The sequence below is a fragment of the Haliotis rufescens genome, unplaced genomic scaffold (genome assembly GCF_023055435.1).
Source record: "Haliotis rufescens isolate VD_foot unplaced genomic scaffold, xgHalRufe1.0.p SCAF_15, whole genome shotgun sequence".
Lineage (NCBI taxonomy): Eukaryota > Metazoa > Mollusca > Gastropoda > Lepetellida > Haliotidae > Haliotis > Haliotis rufescens.
In genome coordinates, this window is record NW_025963835.1 from 20,985,843 (window position 1) to 21,008,371 (window position 22,529).

The 22,529-nt window shown below is 37.1% G+C and overlaps 1 protein-coding gene across 5 annotated transcripts in view; it reads right to left on the reverse strand.

Moving 5' to 3' along the window:
• The window catches only part of LOC124135183 (TNF receptor-associated factor 4-like), a 96,569-nt gene that overhangs the window by 31,197 nt on the left and 42,843 nt on the right, over positions 1 to 22,529 (reverse strand). Inside the window, exon 1 of one of the 5 annotated variants that reach the window (XM_048396296.1) lies at positions 16,604 to 16,998. The exons of 2 other annotated variants lie outside the window; for them this stretch is intronic. The gene's annotated coding sequence lies outside the window, so the exon portion shown is untranslated. Of the gene's footprint in view, positions 1 to 3,642; positions 3,994 to 16,599; positions 16,999 to 22,529 lie in introns of those variants that run through there. 2 more of the 5 variants (XM_048396294.1, XM_048396293.1) reach the window with 2 other exon arrangements.

Consider the following 22,529-nt stretch of genomic DNA (forward strand, 5'->3'; position numbering starts at 1 on the left):
TTGCTAAAGATTTCTCAAATTTTCTCAAATTTGTATTGACCAAGTTTCTTATACATTTACCGGAATTCGCTAAAGGGGTACAGTGTAAAAAGATTTCTGCACATAATATTTGGAAAAATGTTTTTACAAAATACTGAATCCTCTAAGGAGTGTGTGCATTATACTCAAGAAAATATAGTAACCAAAATAAGGTTATGTGTAAAGTTGACTAAAAATAAATTCTCAAAAGGAACTCTTGAGTGTTAAGGAACCTAGTCCTGCACCATGACTATGTTACTTACATATGTAATTTAGGTAAGCAAAACCAACCTAGATAAAAAAGAAGAAGTAAGTTTGCAAGCTCTATATAATCATCATCAGCAAAATGAAAACTGTTTTATGATAAGTGCATTTATAATGCGCCAGATTCCATTCACCAAGTGGATGCTCATAGCGCTACACTATTATTACCCCGGTTAATGGATCAGTGAGCACTCGATTTTCATTCTCAGCTCCCTGGGGAGTATACAACCCAAGCTGCCTGTGAGGCGCTAGAAGGTTAACAGCCACATTACCATCTCATCCTACCGGGTACCCACTTACTGCTGGGTGAACAGAGGCACATTTCGAACAAAGTCACTTGCCTAAGGAGACACCACGTGTGTTACATGTGCTTCAGTGTGGGGCAGGACCAAAGCCCTAGAAACTCTCAGGAGTCAAGCTCAACGTGGTCACCTATCCAACTACTCTCCGAGATCGACGTTGCTTAACTTTACCTGATTAGTGAACTGTGCGCTGTGCACAGGACCACGTGCCACCACGTTTTAAGGGAGAGAGGGGAGAAGTGAATTGTGTAATAAAAGATTTCATAGACCATATGTCAGTCAATAAAGAACCCTATTATCTCTTTTCCCAGAGCTGCGAAGTAGATGAGAATTGAGTGAGAAATCTTAAATATGCTTAGAAGTCTGCCAGAGAGAATATCTAACAATGTCCTCACTATTCATGACATGGCAGACGAGGGATGGAATGGTGACTGAACACAACATGCATACAACATGTTCAGATCTTGAACAACCTATTCAGAAGTTTCAATAAATTTCAAAGACTCCTTAATTACTTAAACACATTTCATACACAAGGATCAGAAAATGGCAGACACTAGAAACACCTTTTGGAAGCATTCATTTTTGCTACTATTCACCTGTTTTACACATGGAGGTTTCTTTAACTAAATTGAGGAGCATAAGAGAGAGCCGTGCTGTTAATAGATCTCACAGATTCCAAGCACTTTACTCACAAAACCCACAAATAAGCACTTTCCACTAAAACCCATGAACTCAAGCCCTTCTAAACCTCAATATGTCTAATGTAGACATCAATCCCCTCCTTGCCTGTTTGTGAAGTAGTCCCACAGCCAGCCTGCCAGCAGTACATCCACACACACTCCTACATATTAGCTGCTTCCATGACAAGTAGGTTTTCTTTACATACATCTTACTTTCACTGTCAGCTTCTCAAAATGACTTTAATGTGTTGGGCACCCAACTAACCAGATAGCTTGCTATCAAGACATGCTGATGACAACTTGGTCTGTTGTTCTATCAAAGGAATTAGCGGTTTCTTTTCTTATCTTTCTTTCCCTGATAATAATGCAATCTGGCCTGATTCATGGAGACAGGCTACAATATGCCAGCCTCCTCTCTGTGGAACTGTGTAGGGTTCATACACTATGACCAACATATTTCCTGACTTTTCCATGTCTTTGCAAAAGGCATTATGCCAGTTTTCTATGATTTCATATCAATAAGAGTCTCAACACAATAACACACTTTGGGTGGTGTTAACTCAGAAACACATGGAAAATCTGAGTCTTTTCACTGATATATCACCAGAAAAGAATACTGGTATAAAATATTAATTTTCTATGACTTTAAAACAATTTTCTATTTTCCTAAAATATTACAGGCCCAGAAAACTAAAAACATAATTCCATTACTTTTCAGGGTTTAATGACATATACAAACCCTGTTCATAGCACCTTTATGAACGAATATCTAATAAAGCATTATTTCAATACTAATTGTTGACTAGCTGTATCATAAAATTCTCAAAAATACAACTAATCCCAACATCTGCTACAAAGGAGCATCAGAAGATAGTCTACTTAAGTAAACTCACCTCTCTACAATAGTCTGATGACAATGTGAGGTTATTGTATATGGGACCTGTATAATGCTTTGGAAATCCCCTTCTGCAATGGCAATTCGACAGGCATGTGGGAAGTTCCCTCTCACGTGTTCCATACATCACAAGTGTCCCCATGTTGTGTTATACAACCAGCCATGTGCATCTTCCTCTAGTTATAGACTATTTCCTTTCAACACATTATAGGCTTTCACATAACCAATGATTAACGTATTCACACCTTCCATTCATTAGGGCTGATTACATGCACCCACTCACAGGGTCAAGTTGCAATGTGTAAATACTACAGGTGCTTGTAATTAACATATTGTTGGGGTAGCACTTAGTAGGGATTACCACATGGAGGAATTTGACTGATGACAATTGTAATGACTGTAATGGTGGGAATAATAATTTGTAAATAGGGCCATAAACTTGCATGTAAATAGCAACTGATAAGATGGGATATAGAGAATCTCACCCGAGTGTTTTTTTATATCAAATATATCAACACGAGTTGATAAAAGTGGGAAAACTCCGAGGCTTGCCGAGGATTTTTCCACTTTTATCAACAAGTGTTGATATATTTGATATCAAAAGACACGAGGGTGAGATTTTATTTATCATCCAACATCATTCTTACAACTTTTTCAGTTTGTAGAAAGTTATAAGCAGTGTCTTAAGTGTAAAAAGCACTACTAACAGCTTTAGTAGCAGAGCCATTAGTGATGTCATTTGATTGTGACGTCATGGTAACCAATGACGTCACAATGGTCTGCAAAGCATTGTGATGCAATTTCATTGCAGCGATATCTACAGTATAGATATCGCTTGATCTCACCCAAGCGATATCTCCTGTGGGAGCCAGTTTTGGATGATAAAATATTTACTGCAATACATGTCCTTAAAGTTCAGATGCAATGTAACACACAGCTACACTTTTCAAAGTGTTCAAAGTGTTCTGTTGTCTATTTTTAAACAGATTCAGTGAACTTACTTTTTCAGGTAATTGTTGCTTTCCCACCTCTGTGTTATTGCCCATAAACTGTTCCAAATGTGATGGCAAACTGGAGGGGGCGTGGGAATATGTACATTCAGACAACAGGAAATACATTACAAGGTCGGAAGTGACAAGAAATAAGTCAAAATTCATAATTCATTTCAAATGTGTCGTCTTCATTTTATAATTCTACCTAACATAAAGGAGCAATTTATTTCCCACTGACGAACTTCGCACAAAAAATAAGGAGTCATTGTTGTATAAAGATAGGAGAGAAAGTTGAAATATTCATGACTATTCTCCACAGCAAGCACCTATCAGTCATACAATGCCAGCTAGGTTATATTCCCATGTAAAGTGTGTGCTACAAGCCTGGCATGCTATAAAGCAGTTATCATACACTTGTAGTACCTATCTTGTTAATGATAAATAATTCACCCGTAATACTTGAGAGACTCGGTTAATAAATTACTCACCAGAATTCTTCCTTCAGTGATATTTCACACCCAACACAACCTTCAGCTTTGGAAATCAAAAAGCAACAGATGCTTCAGACAGATTCATATCCAGTTCTCATTAATATGGATCCAAGGTAACTATAGTGACACAGATTTCAAAATGATATAGTCACTTTCTTTCAGAAACAGGTAATTCTGGTAAATTCCACACAGAGCCTCAAAGAAGGTTGACACTTCTAGAGGGTTTTAACCTCTCCCTGTTCCTGGGGGGTACCAGTGCTGTATATAGATGGTACTGATTCTGAGCAGTCTATGCCTGAGGCTCACACACACCTACACCGACTGCGACAGTGTGTCTGAGAGCTGCGTTATCACCTACAGCTCAGGCTAGACTGGTGCTGGCTGCTGCTGCAATGCCTTATGGTGCCTTCATGCTACACAGTGCCTGATACAAAACGTACGGGGCTTCATGCAATGCAGGGTTTCATGATATATGGACATTTGAGACACAGGTACTCCTAGCAGGACATCTAACAAATTAATCGCTTTTTTTTGGCTTGTTTGAAGAATGAATAAATGATTGTAAGAGAGCACTGTGACCATAGCAACAGATCGTGATTTCATGAACAATGAATCTAGCATTACACACTCGCATATTATATTGTGTGTATTAGCAAAAGGCAAACAGGATCTTTTCTTTAATCCATGATCTGATGACTTCATATAAATTCTTCATGATATGGCACAACTTTACAAAAGTGATATATATATATATTTGTAATCTCGTAATATTTTTCAATCAACCCTTAATCAAATGATCAATATTTCCTGATCATCATAATTATCTGGGGAACATGTACCATCAGCTATTACACTGTTCTAGTCCAATCACTGGGAGGACACAAGATGTCTGCCGACAATAACATTTAATTTGACTGTTTCCATGGAAACAGAAAAACAATTCAGGTTCTACTTTTACTTAGCATTTGATTACATCCTGACAAAACTAGATGATGCAAACAAGACAAGAAGATATCATCAATGAGCAAAGGAAATAGAGAAAATTGCTGCTGAAGTGCTTATTTCTGGTGGGTTGTTTTTTCAACATGATTCAAATCATTCTGCCATGAAGGTACACTAACCATTACACAAACATTAAGTCATTATCTAGCAACTAAATATTTGATAAATCACTTCTTAGTTTTGAGATATACAAACTACCTCCATTAAACTTTATGCCTCTCTCCATAAAACAAAACAGCTCAAACTAAATATTTAAATACCACACTAATACTAGGCAATTACAGAGTTGGAAATGTAAGGCAAAACTGAAGCATGTCATTATCTAGTGCTAAATGTTTGATAAATTATGTCTTAGTTTTGAGATATACTTCCTCCGCAGAAAGAAAATCACATCGTCGTTTCATAATTATCCATTAAAAAATATTTCAATGAAAATATTTACCATTTACCCGACTTGTTTCCAGAAATCTCTATTGCAGATATCATTATTTAATAATTTCTGGAAATAAGTCTCTTTGTTTGAGATAACCAGTGCATTTGAACAAAATGCTGAATCGAGTTGATTTGTTGGAAAAGGACACACCACACAATGTTCTTCATATTACACAAAGATAGGAGTTCCATAAACACATCATCGTGAGAATCAAAAGTGTTTCAGTAAACAAAGCCACCTCCCTAACTGTGGTGTCATGGGTGCATTTGTCTGCTATGATCATCACTGGGTAATTGTAACAAGTATCAAACTACCATCAGTGCCAGGGGGATTTGTTGCTCTTATATAAAAAAAATGTATCAACATTCTATTTTTGGAACAGGAGCTCCTATTACAAAATATATGAAGTTAGAAATTGGGCAAGTCATGTATCGGACTTAGAAGTTCCCGTGTGTCATACCGATTTCATGCCAGTCTAATAGACCAGCAAAAAAATGAAAGGAAATATTAAATTTTAATGTTTCTTATCTACCTTGTCAAAGATCTCCTGGTATTTAAATATGCATCATCATTATGCATACTATCTAAACTGTACGAACCATTTTTATTAAATTGATATAGCATTCCTCTTAATGCCACATATCTTAGATGTCTGAACTTGGCTGAGCATACTTCGAGACATAGAACCTCAAAAACTCAAACTCCAATAGCCATGTTAACCTCATATATTAATGAAGACATGTAGAATCTCTACAACATGGTCCAACAGCAGGGCGCCACTTGTCTCTACAGATACACTAGCTATTTCCAATGGCCCCCAGAAGTTAACAAGACTTTAAGAAAGTAGATACTGTATTCGACATAATAAGCGCGCCGCTCTAATAAGCGCCCACGGCGATATTTGCTAATATATTGGCTAGTGAACAATCCCAATTAGAACCGCTTCCGATTGATCAATGTACACAAGACTTATTTATTCTTGTATAATACGTGTGTTATATGCATCCGTAATTATGGAAAATTAAATTCTGGAAAAATATATCTGTCTTATACAAAAACATTTCAGCCTGTCAGCATAAACCACGAAATTTACAATCTTTCAAGTCTGTTGTTTTTCACCAAAATAATATTCCAATAAGAGTCCCCTATTTCTAATTTTGAGAGTTCCCTGGGCTCTTATGTCGAATACGGTTATTAACTGCAGAGGCAAACCATCAGCAGTTTAATATGAACGAAGAAAATTTAAATTTCAAAATAAGAAGTCTAAATCTAAAATACCAGTCGTGGTATTTATGCCCACTGTAGGTAGGGCTACATGTTTTAGCATGTCCCCAGCACTTTATTGGTTGCAGAGCTCCAGATAACTTTTTAATCACTTGAGATTTTACTAGAAGGTCTCTATTTTAATTGGGTTATTACATTTTTCTTTGGGTAACCAATATTTTTTCACTCATCTATTCATCACTTTATTGTTTTTTCCCCAAAATGAGCTAACATTTTGATATTGAATTTTTTTTTTTATGTTTTAGATGTATATAAGGTTACTAACTAAAGGCTTGACTTGGAAAGAAAATTAGCTCATAATTGTGTTTCGAAAATTAGCTCCATTGTATGCATGCTGAAAAAGCTTCATTGGATATTTACGCATTGTGTTTTTATACATTTGAGGTTATGCCTCTGTTCACGCAGCAGTAAATGGGTACCCCGTAGGATGACATGGTATGTGACTGCTAACCCTCTGGTGCCTCACAGGCATCTGAAATCTGAATGCCCACTCATCCTGAGGTAATAATATTGTGGCACCATGAGCGAACACGTGGTGAATGGATTCTTGTGCATTAATAATAATAAGAAGAAGAATAACAATAATTAAAATTATAATAATAATCTTATCATGAAGCATTACCCACCACCGTTAGGTAACTAACTAACTAACAAAAGTTAGTTAAACATGACTCAAACATACCTTTGACAGATGAATGCCATCATGACTACAAACAAAATCACCAAATCAACCCCAAATACTTGATGTCACAGATAAAATACTTCTTATAACAGTGTATTCCAAAGACTGACAAGCTCCGCACACCTGCGCTGTCCTTATAGTGTCCCTAGAGAGGGTCACGGGTCATGACCTTACAGCATTTGTCCCTGATTCAGCTAATCACCTTACAGAAATCACAATTGTTTGACACCTATGACAAGAGTTTAATCCCTAATCTTTTTGGAATGGAGTAAATATTGAATAATTGTCACTCAATGGGGATAAAGAAATGGACCCAACATGTTCCAAGTCTCCAATTTGCTGTCTGACACTCAGATTCTTGGTGGACTTACACGAGGGTACTTTACCCCTCATTAGGTAAACACAGAGCCTGATCATTCCTGCTCTCGACTCATTAAATTATGAGTCAACAGAGGCAGTTGATCGGGAATAATCCAGTGCCAAGCGACATACCGCTGGCCTCGTGGCACATGGATATGACAACTATCTACAAGCTTAGTTCATACTTCATTATATTGGTTTACCTAAATCATGTTACGGGTGTGTGGACGTGTTTGTGTGCATACCAGGATTTACCCTTTTTTACCCCGAGTGCGAACCCGATCCATCGGAAGTGCTTGAAGTGCATCATCGTCATTGTCATCTTCGACATCATCATCATCATCATCATCATCATCATCAAAGCAAATGGCATGATTAAAAAATATAATGGTAGACAGTTACAATATCTTTTCTATTAATTCGGAAGATTGTTGAAGATCACCTGATGAAGGAGTAAGCATATACTCCGAAACGTTGTGTTCCTCATAATAGAGAAGTTGACATCCATAAATTATCTTCCTCATTGTTGTGTGAGTTGGGTCAAATGCAAGTGTATTACATCAGTCATAGATTGTTTACATGCCATAATAAAGCTGGAAAATAGCTGAGTGCGGCGATACACAAGAAATAAAACATTTGAACAAGGAATCAAGGAGAACATAATTCCATTGTTGTAATGAGAAATATGGATGGATGGATGGATGGATGGATGGATGGATGATCTAATAAGCTCTTCTTGGGGATCCAATTTCACACTCGGGGCATACCTATACCCAAAGAAACAGTGTGTGGTGGATGAAACACACCCCGTCTTATTGTCTTCCTTGTCACTTGTTATCACCTCCCTGGGGGCGACATAGTTCCCCCTCTAACACACAACACTGCCCCAACAAGGGAAATAGCGAAAGTTGAATTCAAGCAAGCTGTTTAAAACTGGCATGTTTGACATTAGGTCCGATAGCCATGTTTATTTAGATGTAATTACATCATTATTACTGCCTGATAATGATATAGACTGTGAAGGATCCCTGAGGGTCATTGTGACCCCCTAGTTGGATTGTCCAGTGACACCTGATTGTTGGCTTAGATCCATAGCTGGCTAATTATCTGGCAGGGAGATGTGCCTTCATACAAACAGGGCTCATTATGTCATGAATGGGACAAACTTAACTGAGCACTGACTTGTCAATCAAGTAGGATGAGGTCCCGCCCCCTAAATATACTAATTACGTATCAGTCCCCCTTTCTATTGTATAGTGGTAATAGGTGATATGTGGTATTTAGTACTTACTAAGGTCTTGTGAGCTGCCATAAACTCATGTATTACCTGGCAAAGATATTAAACACTAAAGGCCTCAATATTATTGGCCACAGACCACATACCGTCTTTGTATTGGTCATCCACAAAATTAACTGGATCCAAAGCGGATGTTAAATCTATATGACTGTCTGACTATAGGTGTTGGCTAAAACAATATTCATTTATATCAAGGAACATGGACTAACAATAAGTATCTGAAAAGAAAACTATCTTAATTTGTAAATTGTATTATAAAATATAATGAAAAGAAGGATGACAATCTCTTCATTTTCTGATGAAATCTAGGCTTATAAAAAAAATATAATGAAAAGAAGGGTGACAATCTCTTCATTTTCAGATACTGATGAAATCTAGACTTGCCACACTAATATAGACTTGCATGGGTTCATTATGATGTTTTTTTCAGGGTCTGTATTGGAAACTAGAAGAATCTACAGGAAACCTCTTCAGATTCTAATATTGCTATATAATGTGAAAAAAGTAACTTAAAATCAGATATATCTGAACATGCTAAATGAACCCAACATTCCAGGTACAGGTAAATGGTAGCCTGTTGTGGGTTGTCGGTAATAACCATGGAGATCTAAACAAGCAAATGTTTGGCTGCAGCCCACACCTGCCATTGTATTCTCAAACTTAGGGTGAATTATTATTCCCAAAACATTATGTCATTGTGAGTTACATGATTTAAAACATGTACTTGGGGTCATTTTAAACACAAATATACACATATTAAACACAAAACATTTAATGAAAAATTTAAAAATGATCTCTGTAATGTATTGAACTTGACACTTCCCTGGCCCTTAGACTAACATTTAGGCTCTGAAATGTTATATCACACAATATCCTTCTTGATTCTAAAAATATAAAAAAAATCCCTATGCTGTATTCAGAATAGAGGAATAGAGCTAGCTTGAGCTGGCTAGACTTGCTTTTGTATGCATTTCTAGATTATTATTTTTTCATAACATAAATATATTCCACGGTCATGGTGAAAGACTACCTGGCCCTGTGCATGGTTATTTGTGTAGCCTGACCAACAGCACACCTTGCCATACCCCAACTCCCCCAGCACCCCCCTCAACACACAGACAGCTGATGTAACACAGTTACATGTCCACATGCTGAAGCAAGTCCTGCCTCCACATACCTCCCTTCTTCAGGCTGTTGTTGCAGGAGCCTGACAGGCAGGGAATGGGATTCCACTCTTTGGACATGCTTGATTTTCTTAAAGTCAAACATTTTTCAAATTCTGCGGTCTGTTTCTAATGTTAGACAAACATTGTCCCCAAAATAACGTTCTATATCAGGGTTAATACAAATAATTTGATAAAGGAACCCTCAAGTATTATTGTCCAGTTAGCAAAGACTGCATTTCAATACAAGGAATACGATCCCTTTAGTTGAAAAGTCCACAATGAATACTCTAAGATTGTTTGAGTCTGAACACAAATCTGCATCTAAGATGGATGACATTGAGACTACTACATTGGAAGATTAAAACAAAACATGGCTCTCAAAAAGCAATACTGATGTTTTCAAAGTGAAAAGTGGAATTACCATGTGTCACATATTAAATTTTTTGTGTATGTATAAATTCTATTATTGTCATATGCCTTGTATCACGCACACCACACTGATATATCTTTAAGGAACACATGGTCCTCTATCTTGCCATGACATTGTATTGCGATATATGATTCGTATCACACACATCATATCATTATACCTTTAATTTTGACATGGTCTTGTATTTGGCCATAATATATATTTGTGGGGACTCCCTTGAATTGCGATGTGAATCGTATCACACACATCATATCATTATACCTTTAATAACCACATGGCCAGATAGAAGATATCGCTACACCCTTAATGACCACATGTCCTTGCATTTGGGCACAATATTTGCACTCCTTCCAGTATGTGTACATTCCTGTCCACCCCAGATTGCTCCATCGATCATGTCAGACCAGGAAGGTATGATCAGGTATGAGTGCTGGGAGGAAGTACACACCCTGGTAAGATTCCTGTCAACACATTAGAGGCCACAATACCAGGGTGTGTTTACAATCCATCTGTACATCGATGACAATGTCAAAAATACACTTATCAGGCATATGTTTATACTCTAATCTCAAACGATTCACATTTACATGCAGGTATAGGCAGGTTTCATGACTATTCCTGGATTGTGTCAGATCAAAGAGTTGACTGAACGAATAAGAGGTTATTTTGATATTTACATCAAACAAACTTCTTCACCTGTATCTTTGATGAATAGGTGACAAAAAACATTCCGTAAAAAATAAATTGACAAAAACTTGATACCACAAACTTGCACCATCTAGCTATTCTGCCTCAAGACATCCTTTTGTTCTCTGCAGAATTAACATCGGCACTGAGGTCTTACATCATCTCCACTTTAACCGCTGTCAGATATATGATTGTTGCAAAGATTTGTTGCTAATAAAATTTAGTTCTCTGTCCGAAATTGTCAACTAAATAACACGGGGTAGACTAGGTCTTCAGCAACCAATGCTTGCCGAAAAAGTCAGCCATGCTTGTCGTAAGAGGCGACTAACAGGATCAGGTGGTCAGGCTCGCTGACTTGGTTGATGCACGTCATCATACCCCAATTGCATGGATCAATGCTCATGATGTCAACCACTGGATTGTCTGGTCCAGACTTGATTATTTACAGACCTCGGTCATACAGTTGGAATTTTGCTGAGTGCCGTGTTAAACAATATCAAACACACGCACTGTTGATATTCCAGAAGCCGATCACAACATTAAGATCAGGGTTCGACAACTTCGCTGGTCTACTGGATAATCGTCAAGAAATATTCATCAGGAACAGTAATGAAGGCTGTCCTACTGGCAACTTGAAACTTTGAAATGTCAGTCTGTTCAACAGAATGAATATGCTGAAACTTGCTGTAAAAATATGTATTCCTGGTGTGAAGTATTGAGCTTTTTAATAATGAAATTGGCAAACTATCTTATTCTGTTTTAGAACTAAACATAAAACTGTCATTTAAACATCACAAGCAGTTCCCCCACATACAAGGAAATCAATACAAAGACCATTTAAAAGAGTTCATCGTGTTTAAATCAATTTGTAAACTTTCATCAATCATTAATTGTAACTAGCAATCTTATCAGTCAACAAAACAATCAGTTTCCACTCCAACCAATTCAGGAATGATAAAAAGTTTTCCAATACACATGGAGGGGGAAAGAAAAAAGTATGGATAAAAATACCTCATTGTGATGGACTATTGCAGCTAATGAACGACACCAATCAAACGCCTCCACTGAGTGCACAGTCTGACTAAGCATGGATATCATATTACCAGCAATTAACCATGAAAGGGAATATGGGTCAGCGAAATTGATTACACCTTCTTCAGGTGGCTGAATCAATCACCATTCAATAGGATATCGATCTCTTTCAAACGGTGTTATTAGTAATCGCGAAGCTATGTTTCGCTCAATTTTTCTTTCTGGCTTTGAATAATGGCGCATGATGCATGCAACGCAACAGTTCTGATAAGACTCATAAGAAGAAATGTAAACATCCATGCTTGGATTGATTAGACAAATAACTAAACGTGCAGCTCTACCATGCCTCGTGAATCCATTGTTAACCTATGAAATAACCTATTTCATGATTCAGTTGTTTCTTAAGCAATCAATGGCCTGCAAGTGAGATTATATGTTGTAATTTCTCAGAAGTGTGCATTATTAGTAGTGAAAGTTGTCTGGGGAATAGCAGCCAAAAGAACATCCTTTAATTGAGAAAATGTCAGCTGCAGTGTCACATAGATTGTAATTAGTTGTGCTGTATACGGCTGATCATGATTGTTCATGGTTACCTAGCAATATCGTCAGGAAAATAATGAATCAATATTATAGCTGATTGGGGTTATATGTTATTATTTTCATTGTCTTGCTAGTACAATCGAAAATTTGAATTTTCTAAGGAACACTCGTGGGAGGAAGTAGTAAGAACTATAATACTGATTACCCTATGATGGGATTTATAGTCTCTGTTATAGTATATTCTCCACAGTATATATTTAATAGTAACATATATTATAAAAACAATCACCCCATTATATTCTCATCACATTCTGATCTGTAGGTGTCCTTTAATACTCATAGGTTACCTTGTAGAATGATGTTTAAGTAAGTTGTTGCATAACCATCTTTCAATGACTGTATGTTGGTCTTATGGCTTGGACACTGAACAAGCCATCATTACTGAGGGGAAAGCTGGTTATCAATCATCGCCGACAGATGCAGTGTGCTTACATTTCATCCAGCATCACCACACAATACATTATTTATAGCACAACAACTAAAAACACACTCAATATCCCCAGGATATTTGTCATTTATTATGCAGCAAATTAACTAGCTCCAGCGATGTTCACCAGGGATTTATAAGAGAAATAATTCAATTGCCTTAAAATATACTACTCAGAAGAAGTTAAGGACATCAGATTCTGTCAAATTACTAGAGTTAATCTGTCATGGCATGAATTGGGTGTTCTTTAACTTTCTTGTGTAGTATACTTGTAAATTCTAACATACCTTTATAGGTCACCTTGTGAAATAAAAATGCTTTATTCACCGTAGGGTTAATAAACATATACTTCAAGGTGTGTCCATCCCAGAGAAATGTGAATCAATATACATCTGATCCTTTACATCTTATTGAAATACATCACCCATTTTACAAACAAAAAATAAACCATCTGAATAAACAGGAACCAAATCGGTCTCCCATTCATGTACTTCAATTTTCTAATGTTGAACACGTACCTGTAAATCTGTACCCTCTTCATCATTTAACATGTTTAAACACCTTCGACCTTCACCTTTGTCGATCCTTCACCTTGCTACCCACCATCTGTGTGCTGGTCTATCGACGTATTTCACATTTACCACACACAGCATCTGACTCATGTGAACAGGTAAATCAATGGATCAAACTTGGCTGATCCGACAGTGCCTAATTTCCTCTACAATAAACTGTTATGTGATTAAGTTGTCAGGTGAACGTTATCTCACTGGAAGTGGGCAGGGATGGTGATCAGTAGTAATCTTATAATTTGAACTCCAACAGTTAAAGCAAATATATTTTAGAGGATATTGAACATTTGTGTTTACTGACGAAGACATCCAGTTTAACTCAGAATGACCAGTTAGGGTAACCGATATGATCAGTTAATCTCACACTCGAAGCTCTTTATTTTCTCATATATCATCTGATACTCCAATCCAAGTTTCTATTTCCTGTGGGGGCCACAACTACTGTTTGACAAAGGAGGCACTCCTACAAAATGAAAAAATAACACACTCCCTTTCTCCTTTCAAACTTGTAACTCATCATTTCCTCTGTATCTAGGGCAGCTACAAGGGTCTAACAGAAAATACAACAATGCAGAGAGCAAATCAAACAAATATTGTAACCTTCTACACTTGTTAATGGTCTTATTTTTACCTCTGACCCACATTGGTATCATTGATTACCCTCCCTTTAACCTCAATTTATTAGAAAAGTTGTGCAATTTCGACTTCTGGTAACAGTCGAAATACATTGATAGTGAGTGAGTTGGGTTTAATGCCGCTTTTAACAGTATTACAGTTATATCACGGCGTATCAGCTTAATGTGGGAGGAAAGCCCGAAGTGATGCAGGTCTGAGACGTTTACCAATCGTTGACAGAGGTATGGTGCTGACAATCCTAGAAGCATAATCGGGGCGAACCGGGATTCGAATCCACAATCATAGGTTTCTGGCATGCCCAAGGCATGCAACTCTGCACAGCAAGTCGTCTAAGACGACTGGGCTACCAGTGCCCCCAGATACATAAATTAACCAAAACATTTCCATGTATATATCCCACGCACTGTAACATAGAACCAAATTTGGAAATAATAGTTAAAATTGTGCACAACACCTCTGTCATACATGTATGTAATTAAGGCCAGGTGGCCTCTTAAGCGTGTGAAGAAAGATTGATTGATTGATTGATTGATTGATTGACATTGGAAAAGACATTCTGTCATCTAATGGTAAACAATCTCAGTTTGACTCTAAACATCTTATTTAATTTGTAATGCATTCTCAAAACATCTCTCAAAAAACGAATTATCGTTACGAAAGACAGTTACTTCTTCAAACACTAGATCTATTTAACAGCCAAAATGATAATAAAATCTTAGCAAGTTTCCTGAACCCCTGCCCTGAAAAAGCAAAATATGGTCTTGTAGACAAAGTTTAGACATCATGGTAAATCTTTACTACAACTATTGTGACTTATGAATACAGTCTCTACACTTGATTTATCAATACAGTATCTACAGTATTAAAGTTTATGCTGCCAGCCACCTCATGATATATATAAATGTTTATTCACTATGAATGAAAATGATACGTGATATCTGTATATATATATACATTATGTACCTCTCATGTATATAGTCATATTTATTCCCATAAGTAGATACTTTGTACCATGTCCCACGAGGGTGTTCTGAACAATATAAAATTATTTTTTTTATTCTTGATTCTCTCAATCTAATCCATAGTGACACAATGAAGACAATAACGTTTCTCAAAATTCATATATTTTTCAAGAATGATGTCTGAAGAATAATACCTGTACCTGAGAAATTTTGAAAATGATTTCTCATATGGCCATAGTGGAATAACATGACCACTGATAGTTTCCATGTGTGTAACAAGACACCTTAAATATTGATGGGAAGTGGAAAGGAACAGGAAATTGAAATCTTTGTGGCCGTGTAAACATAAACACACATGTGAAGTTGCCTGATCAAATTACTGGGAACAAGTATGTCACCCAAGTTATGGCTTCAGTTTTGAGTTTTGTGTTTCATACTGTCCTGGGTTTGAAGTGTAGTCTGACGACAAGTCTCTTGACTGTAAGCTAGAAAGAGGAAGGATGGAAATTAAGGGCCCTTTTCAATCCACTTGGGTGGGGAGGGGTAGGATTGATATATTTGTATGAACATTTCAGAAATGTTCAAATGGTTAACAGCTAGCATTATCTTCCTCCTACACTTTCACATTTTGGACTAAACAAATGTTGCTAAAGTGAGTGAAAAGAATCGATTTTTAGAACTTCAAATGAAAATTTAAGTATGGGGAAGTCAGTGACCCTAGATGACATTTTTTTACAATATGTCCGTAATATTTTTAGTACCAAAGTCTATGTATAAGCATCTGTACCAAAAATAAGTCTCATTTCCTTTGATCTACAGCAGATATAATATTCATCAACCATGTTCATCATCAGGTTGACTCATCAACTGGACTGCTCTCAGAAATGTTGTGACAAACTGTCTTTGTATTGTTGTCAGGATTATCAGTATGTATCTAGGCAACAAATATATGACAAGTCAAGTGCCACCCATGTTCAAGGTGTGTGGCAACCGGAGTGATGTTTCAATTTTGGTGTGAACTGACCCAAATGGAAAACTCATTTATCAAAATCTGGAGTACTAATAACTGTTTTAGCAGATGTTTGTCAGTTTTATAATGTAAAACACAGCTGTACTGGAGTAATTAAATAATCTGACACAACATAAGACATAGCGAGTGCAATCGGTGATATACTGACATCTGTAGCAAACATCTATGTCAAGATAACTTTTTCTATCCATCCATCCATCCATTCATACATAGCCATTAATTACCTTTCAATGGAATGAGATCCAAGTAGGTGAAATAAGTCATAACATTTCATCAGTTCAAACTATTATAGATTAAAAATGTCAGTATTTTAAATTTTTTCAAGAGGCAGGTAGAGATAATACACATATACAGTACCTACAATCTGCATATCTTAAACCCCTGTGTGTGATCCCTGAACCTTCTGCCTGTCTTCTTAATTCACACTGTCCCAATCACATTACAATTATTCAGTATACAATCCACATGCAGAACAAGCTGTGTGTTATTGAGTAATATCACACAGGCATAAGTAGTGATAACAACCACTGTCCACCAGCTGACTGCTTTTTCCTGTGTTTCCACCAATGGCCTGGCATCAACAGCCTGTACAACTCCTGTTAAACCAGTTCCCTGCCTCCAGGCCTGTCTGGTAGTACGACACAAGGATATTAATCATGTCAGGGCAGATATTTCCACCATCACGTCCTGTGTGTAATATTACCTATAAACTGTCCCTGTAATGTTTAGTAACAACTCTGCACATGTGGTCTATTATCAGTCATAAACTAACAACAAAAAATAATTTGAGTACTCTATTGAATACAGTTTGTAAATAAATTGTTTAATATGAGTGAGTGAGTGAGTATGGTTTTATGCCGCTTTTAGCAATATTCCAGCAATATCATGGCAGGGGACACCAGAAATGCATAAAGTTATAAAAAATCAATACAGAATTAAGTCACAAATTGATTTTATTTGTTTTTGTTTTTTTTTCTTTATTTGTTGTTTAACGCCATACTCAGCAATATTTCAGCTATATGACGAGGTCTGTAAAAAATCGTGTCTGGGCCACATAATCCAGTGATTGACATCATGAGCATCGATCCACAAAATTGGGATACCAATTCAGCGAGCCTGACCACCCAATCCTGTTAGTCACCTCTTACACAATTAAGCATAGTGGCCTTTGGTGGCAAGCATGGAATGCTGAAGACCTATTCTACCCCGGATCTTCACGGGTCCCCAAATTGATACATTGGTAGGTGTAGTGTATCGTCAGGTGTACAGTACTGTATGCATCATTACCTCGTGAATCACGACTACCCTATAACATCACAATTAGGACAAAATGTCATGTGACCTTACCTTTTCATCCCACACTCGAGTCACCATACACTTGTAAGGTAACGTCAATATCCTGTGTGTAAAATCATACAAACACTTGCCACTCAAATAAAACAGCCCCACAATGGTGAGCAGTAGATTGACATATGTACAAACAGGGTCATGCACCATGCCCCTCCAACTTATGACTGTTCATATCTATAAAATGACATTTGTCGTAAACTATCCTAGTTGAGTGTTATTTACAGGGCTGTTCATGAGTACATTACTACCACATATCTACCTTTTAACAAGTTAACAGTCTATGATCAAAGGTGGTAAACCAAACACGCCCTGGTGCACCCTTTTGTGGGATCCAACGATTGTTGCAACCCTAAATATCCCCGCTTTGTGGTGAGGTGGAAAGAGAGGGTTTATGACCACTGTCCTCATCTCTCTGCAGGTGAGATAACTGCAGGTGATATGCCAGACAGTTGTAGGCGTGATTTGTGGAGTAGCATATATAATCTCAACTGTGCCATGTTACGCAGGTTTGATCTGCCCCATTACTCTTACCAACCTGCCTCCTTACTGATGTCTTATGTTATCATGGACAATTGTGCCCAGTTTTAGATGCCTGTTAAATGCCATGTACAAAGCTGTCATCATAAGTATGATGCAAAAATGGGATTACTTTAGGGCAACCTGTAAACCTGGCAAAATGGGTTTGACTAAAAATATATATTCACAAGCCTTATTTATTTATTTATTTATTTATTTATTTATTTATTTATTTATTTATTTATTTATTTATTTATTTATTTATTTATTTATTTATTTATTTATTTATTTATTTATTTATTTATTTATTTATTTATTTATACGAGTGAATCATAACAGCCCTAGTATACATATAAATGCACCAAATATGATGGTCATTTATGAATTTGATAGGAGTCATATGGGTGAGGAGAGAAAAAATAATCCCTGTGTTCCTCCCCAACCTTCTATTTTTTATTGTCACAAACAGACATACCGTATTCGACGTAATAAGCACCCCGCTCTGATAAGCGCCCACGGCGATATTTGCTAATATATTGGCTCGTGCACAATCCCAATTAGCACCCTTCAGATTGATCAATGTACACAAGACTCATTTATTCGCGTATAATACGCACTTGTGTGTTATATGCACCCTTAATTATGGGCATTTAAATTCTGGAAAAATATATCTGTCTTATATAAACATTTCAGGCTATCAGCATAAACCACGGAAACTCAGGTTTTTTTTCGACAAAATAATATTCTAATAAGAGCCCCCTATTTCTAAAAAAATTTTGAAAGCGCCCTGGGCGCTTATTACGTCGAATACAGTAGTTTTGTTGAAGGCCTTATGGATCTGAAATAAAACCATTAGCCTTGGCTACGTTTAGTAACCATATGGTGCAGCTTTCTATAAAAACACAATAAGACTTCTGAAAACCATATGCTATCAAGTTTGTACAAAATGTATGCTACTTATGTCCATTAATTACGTATTGCTATATAAGTCAATAATCTTGAACACAGCGTTCCCCATTACGCCTCAACTCACTAACATTAATTGAAGGTAGTGGAAACTTTAACCACGTAATGTCATTTCCAATTGACCCTTAAACAAAGGCTTCAGTACATAACACATTAAGCAAATACTTAGCTGAACAGAAAGGCAAAGTGTGAATAATGCATTTATGAAAGATAACCAATAATGACAGCAGTATGCTCCACCTGCCATTTTATGTTATTTCATTCATGCTTCTTAATACAGCACTCAACATAAAAAACATCGAAAATGATCAATCACCTGAACATCACAACATAAAACAGACTAAACCTACATTAAGCATGCTTAGTACAACTGAAAAAGAACTCCATTAGTTGTTAAGTGACACTTGTCCAAAATTCTAAACCCTTGCTCCAAATTAGGGCAGATATTCGTCACTCATCACTGACCCAAAACAAAACAAGATATATACGGGTTATTTAAAAATGAAAATACTTGCAATTCAAGTGGAATGTCCAATGTATTTACATTTTTTTTAAAAACACAAATATGAATATATTCTCTTGATTGTATTTTGCGCTTTTTTGATAGATAGATAGATAGATAGATAGATAGTGCAATTAACCGATCTTGATGTCTATCAGGTGTTTCACAAAGAACAGGAAAGTGCTGACATGACAAAAAGCCATTTGGACCTCCAGCCTACAGGTTCAACAGATGCTGTCCATGCAGATAGTCCATAGTCATGTCGCGGACTAACGTAATACATTGTCAAGAACTCAGAGTGTTCGAGTGAAACTGATACACACAGACTCTTTAGCAGGATTACTGAAACTACCATATCCAAAGGGGGCTATGTCAACAGGCCTAGAACAAAATTCTGGATTAAGTGAGTTGCACTAATCTTAAATCAGAAACTGGAAACATCCATTTTTATAAATTTGAAAGTTTGTATTTTAGTTTTAGATTGCACAAGAAAGGACACTGAAAACACTCACGATGGGTGGCTGTACATGATGGGTGCTGTGCATAGGGCAAGGGTCTCTGTGACGTGTCTCACATGGACACAAAACAATTATAACGACTTCTCCTGGACTTCATAAAGAGCAATCATATGTTATGAGTGAGTGAGTGAGTTGGGTTTAACGCCACTTTTAACAGTATTCCAGTTATATTGCAGCGTGTTAGCTTAATGTGGGAGGAAAGCCCAAAGTGATGTAGGTCTCAGACGTTTACCACTTCGGTGAAACCCACGAGCACGGGTATGGTGCTGACAAACCTAGAAACATAATCGGGGCAAATGGTGATTCGAACCCACAATCATAGGTTTCTGGCGTGCCCAAGGGAGGCAACTCTGCACAGCGAATCGCAGCGACTTTGACGACTGGGACCCCCGTGCCCCCTCATATGTTATGAAGTTACCAGTAATTTACACACATGACAAACAATGTGCAATAAATATGTTAACCGTTTGATACCAATAGTACTCAGGACTATATCCATCTATCTACTTTTGACACTTACCCTCATCTAATCCTTCAAATAATCTAATCTGCTATCAATCTGTTCCGATACCTCTTTCTCCCTGATGGATCTAATCCCGGACTATCTCACCTGCCTTATACAGACTTCTACCTGTCCCGTCAAGTAGAAACATCAAACTCGTGACTTCTGAACTGTGACATCCGATATCAGAGGAGTTATCCACCCTTACAATAGGAACTCTTCAGTCAAAGAGACGGACATATTATGTGTTAACGGTCCTACCAAGTTCTATGATGATGTTGGGGTTCTGAAAACTGACACTTCATGCTTCCATGAATGGGGGGTGGCTATATGTCAGACCTAGCTGTGGGGACAATCTGGAGGTGAGTTCCACTGGATATCAGATCTCCATGTTGATATGTGAGAGAGCATGCTTGGGCTAGACACTAAGTACATGAATATTATCAATAACAATGCCTGTTGTTTGTTTTGTTTATATGACATAGTCCGACACTCCTGTCTGACATACAACACCAATCTGCTAGACGTGTCACTAACTCATTTGTGTCTGACATTCCACTCCGATCTACTAGAAGTGTCACCAACTGTCTTAATTCAGCTTCATGTGTTCACACAACAAAACTTTCTTAGGAGAGAATAAGGAGATTTTTATTGAATATCAATGTTGTTTTCACAAGGGAAACAAGAAATAACAACTACACATGTTAAATGATGGCACCATAGTGTCATTAGGCAACAGACATAATCACTTAGGAGAGTATGTAACATGTTTTCTAGCATTTAGTCCTGCACCATGACTGGAATTTATATTTTTTAGGCATTTTTTTTTTTACTAAAAGCCTCGGCAAGTCTAGTTTGCTTGATTCCATATAGCAGAAGAGGAAAGGTTCTTGCAAAAATATTTTAAAGACATGTTTTTATTGACTAAGTGTTTGTCTATCTAGCATTCTCAATTATCAGTTGTACATATCTCCATTCCAAGAGCCATTCAATTTCATATAGCTTCCATATAGCTTCATATGACACTAAATAATAATAGGTGTCCAATCAAATCACAATCAGGTGCAAGAGACATTCTGTGGGAAGGTATATATTCTTCACAAGATAGAACAGATGGAGAAGGCTATGTCGCTTGCCAAATCACTGGATTGTCTGGTTGAGACTCGATTCTTTGCAGGCCGCTATCACATGGAAATAGTAATGCTTGTTTAAGCGACAAATAATCACTCGCTTTGTTTATAAAAGTATTAGTGGGTGCTACCGGTAGAGCAGGATATGCTTACCCTTTTCGCGAATGTAGCAGGGCGTGGAGTCATCCCACAGATGACATCCTTACCTTGTCAGCTTGTTGACAGGGTTTACCTCTTTGGTCATGTGGACAAGGCTTCCGACCTCGGATCAGAAGGTCCATGGTTCGAATCCCATCATGGGACTCGGAAATTTTATGGCCTCTACACGAATACCAGGTGTCATCACTGATGTTCAGGGACCCATTCATATAATTTTCAATTTCTATGCACCTATGGAATCAGTGTCGGAATATAATCAGATTATACTCTGGTATTGGCATTTTGGAGAGGTCCAGGATATTTATCATGATTCAGTGGAAATATTTTACATCGAACAGTTGAAGAAGGTTTTTTGTTGGTTTCATAATTTTTTTATAAATTTACATAAATAGAATATTTAGTTCTTGTCTTAGATGTCATTATCATGTCAAGCCACAAGACGGAACAATTCCAACGGGACACAAATATTCTGTTTCTCTCATGAAAATATTGTGATTGAAAAACCATAGTAGCATATACCACAACTATCCCAATGAAATAATGCAACAACAATTACGACACCATTCCTTGTAGGATCGATTGGTGAACGTGTTACCTGGGAAACATTGCTGTCACATGTTTCATGTATGAAAGCTACCTTTGTA